This window comes from Lathyrus oleraceus, chromosome 4, assembly GCF_024323335.1.
Source record: "Lathyrus oleraceus cultivar Zhongwan6 chromosome 4, CAAS_Psat_ZW6_1.0, whole genome shotgun sequence".
NCBI lineage: Eukaryota > Viridiplantae > Streptophyta > Magnoliopsida > Fabales > Fabaceae > Lathyrus > Lathyrus oleraceus.
The window spans coordinates 431,944,176-431,947,589 of record NC_066582.1 but is presented as its reverse complement, the minus strand read 5'-3'; the positions used below and the strand labels follow the sequence as shown (position 1 = coordinate 431,947,589).

Here is a 3,414-nt window from a genome sequence, read left to right as displayed (position 1 = left end):
TTGAAGGTTTTCGATTACCTCTATTTTGGCTTTGTCTACTTCAATTCCTCTATTTAATATAATGTGTCCTAAAACAATTCCTTCTTGTACCATAAAGTGGCATTTCTCCCAGTTAAGTACCAAGTTTACTTTTACACATCGCTCAAGAACTCTTTCTAGGTTCTCAAGGCATTCTTCAAAACTTTGTCCGCATACGGAAAAGTCATCCATAAATACTTCCATGATGTTTTCGAGAAAATCGGCGAAAATTGCCATCATGCATCTTTGGAAAGTTGCAGGAGCATTACACAGGCCAAACGGCATTCGTCTATAAGCGAAGGTACCAAAAGGGCATGTGAACGTCGTCTTTTCTTGGTCATCATGATGAATTGGTATTTGAAAGAAGCCTGAATAACCGTCCAGATAGCAGAAATGTGAATGTTTTGCTAATCGTTCTAACATCTGGTCAATGAATGGTAAAGGGAAATGATCTTTTCGGGTTGCTTTGTTTAGTTTCCTATAGTCAATGCACATTCTCCATCCCGATTCGATTCGTTTGGTTATAGTTTCCCCTTTTTCGTTTTCAATAACGGTTATGCCTCCTTTCTTTGGTACTACGTGTACAGGATTAACCCATTTGCTATCAGATATAGGATATATGATACCTGCCTCTAATAACTTGGTTATTTCCTTCTTCACCACCTCACTCAGGATCGGGTTTAGTCTCCTCTGGTGTTCCCTAGAGGTTTTACAGTCTTCTTCTAGCATGATGCGGTGCATACAAATAGAAGGACTTATTCCTTTAAGATCAGTGATGTTGTAACCTAGTGCGGTCGGATACTTTCTTAAGATATGTAGGAGTTTTTCTGTTTCGAGTCTTCCTAGGTCTGCATTAACTATCACTGGTCGTTCAAGTTCTAAGTCTAGGAATTCATATCTCAGATTTTTGGGAAGTGTTTTCAGATCTAGGGTTGGTTTGTTAAGACACTGCGTAGGGTCCGGTGTTATTGCCAAACATTGGTTAAGTTTGTCTTCTACAAGGTAGTCAGATGATTTGTCTTTTTCTAACTCCGTTTCTTTTATGCATTCATCGATGATATCCATGAAGTAACATGTATCTTCTATTGCAGGTGCTTTCAAAAATTGGGAAAGAATGAACTCAATTTTCTCTTCTCCTACTTCGAAGGTGAGTCGTCCTCGTTTTACGTCTATGATTGCACCGGCAGTTGCTAAGAATGGTCTTCCCAGTATAATGGGTGTAACTTCATCTTCTCTAATATCCATAATTATAAAATCAGTTGGAATGTAGAATTGACCTATGCGTACGGGAACGTTTTCAAGAATTCCTACAGGATATTTGACAGAACGATCTGCTAGTTGCACAGACATTTTAGTTGGTCTTAATTCTCCCATTTCAAGTCTCTTGCATATGGATAAAGGCATAACACTAATTCCGGCTCCTAAATCGCATAAGGCTTTGTCGATGACAAATTTTCCTATGTGACAGGGTATAGAGAAACTACCCGGATCTTTGAGTTTAGGAGGCATGTTCTGGATTATAGCGCTACATTCGGCAGGGAGTGTAACGGTTTCGCTATCTTCAAGTTTCCTTTTATTAGAAAGAATTTCTTTTAAGAACTTGGCGTATGAGGGCATTTGCGTAATAGCTTCTGTAAACGGAATAGTGACGTTTAATTGTTTCAGGAGGTCAACAAATTTTTTAAATTGGCCCGCATCTTTGGTTTTAATAAGCCTTTGAGGGTAAGGGATAGGTGGTTTATAAGGTGGTGGAGGTACATAAGGTTCCTTCTTTTCTACGGTTTCCTTATTACTCTCTGCCTTTTCCTTAGGTTCACTTTCCTCAGTTGACTTTTGAGAGTTTTGGTTTTCCATCCTTGGATCAGACGGTCCTTCCACTTCTGTTCCACTTCTTAATATGATTGCATGAGCGTGGCTTCTCGGGTTAGGTTGGGGCTGTCCAGGAAATGTACCAGTTGGGGCAGCAGTAGGCGCTTGTTGTTGAGCTACTTGTGATATTTGTGTTTCCAGCATTTTGTTATGGGTAGCCAGGGCATCTACTTTACTTGCTAGTTGTTTAATTTGTTCACCAGTGTGTACATTCTGGTTTAAGAAATCTTTATTGGTTTGCTGTTGGGAAGCTATAATGTTTTCCATCATGATTTCCAAGTTGGATTTCCTAGGGGCGTTATTGTTGTGTGTAGATGGGTTCGATTTTTGATATTCCGGAGGTATAGCTGGGGCTTGATTTGGAGACTGTCCAGGTGCGTACAAAGCATTATTACTCTTATATGAAAAGTTTGGATGGTTCTTCCAATTTGAGTTATAGGTATTCGAGTAGGGGCTTCCTTGAGCATAGTTCACTTGCTCTGCTTGGATTCCTGTCAAGAGTTGACAATCCGTAGGAGTGTGACCTTGGATTCCACAGACTTCGCAATTCTGAGTTATAGCAATCACGGCGGTTGGAGGTGATACATTTAAACTTTCAATTTTCTGGACCAGAGCATCCACTTTTGCATTAACATGATCAAGGTTACTTATCTCGTACATGCCGGTTTTCGTTTGAGGTTTTTCCACCATTGTTCGTTCGGTTCCCCACTGGTAGTGGTTTTGGGCCATGCTCTCGATAAGCTGGTAAGCATCAACATAAGGTTTGTTCATTAGTGCACCACCTGCAGCGGCGTCTATTGTTAACCTTGTGTTGTACAAGAGACCATTATAGAATGTGTGAATTACTAACCAGTATTCTAAACCATGGTGTGGGCAAAGTCTCATCATGTCTTTGTATCTTTCCCATGCTTCGAAAAGAGACTCGTTATCTTTCTGTTTAAATCCATTTATCTGGGCTCTTAACATAGCTGTTTTGCTTGGCGGAAAATATCGGGCAAGAAAAACTTTCTTCAACTCGTTCCATGTGGTGACAGAGTTGGAAGGGAGAGATTGAAGCCATCTTCTAGCGCTATCTCTTAGTGAGAAAGGAAAAAGCCGAAGTCGAATTGCCTTTGAGGTGACACCATTAGCTTTAACAGTATCAGCGTATTGGACAAATACGGATAAATGAAGGTTTGGATCCTCGGTAGGATTTCCAGAGAATTGGTTCTGTTGTACTGCCTGCAACAACGAAGGTTTAAGTTCGAAGTTGTTTGCTTCGATTGCGGGTGGAGCAATACTTGAATGCGGCTCATCTTGTGATGGAGCGGCGTAATCTCTAAGAGCACGAGCTGGTTCTGCCATCTCGGGTATCGAAGGAAAAATGTTTTTGAAATCAGGAAGTTCTACAGGAGGGAGATTGTTTGCAGCACGATATTCCCGAATTCGTCGTAAGACTCGGAGATATAGTTCGATATCGTTGATTCGTAAGTAGAACGACTCGCCTTGTGAGCGAGTATGTGGCATACAAATCGACGATAGAAAGAA

At 40.7% G+C, this 3,414-nt stretch overlaps 1 non-coding gene across 1 annotated transcript; it reads left to right on the top strand.

The window, feature by feature from the left end:
- The first annotated feature begins 2,746 nt into the window (after nt 1-2,746).
- On the top strand, nt 2,747-2,853 carry LOC127077802 (small nucleolar RNA R71). The gene has a single exon (XR_007787574.1). It is a non-coding gene; the product is annotated as a small nucleolar RNA R71 (small nucleolar RNA).
- Nucleotides 2,854-3,414: the final 561 nt, after the last annotated feature.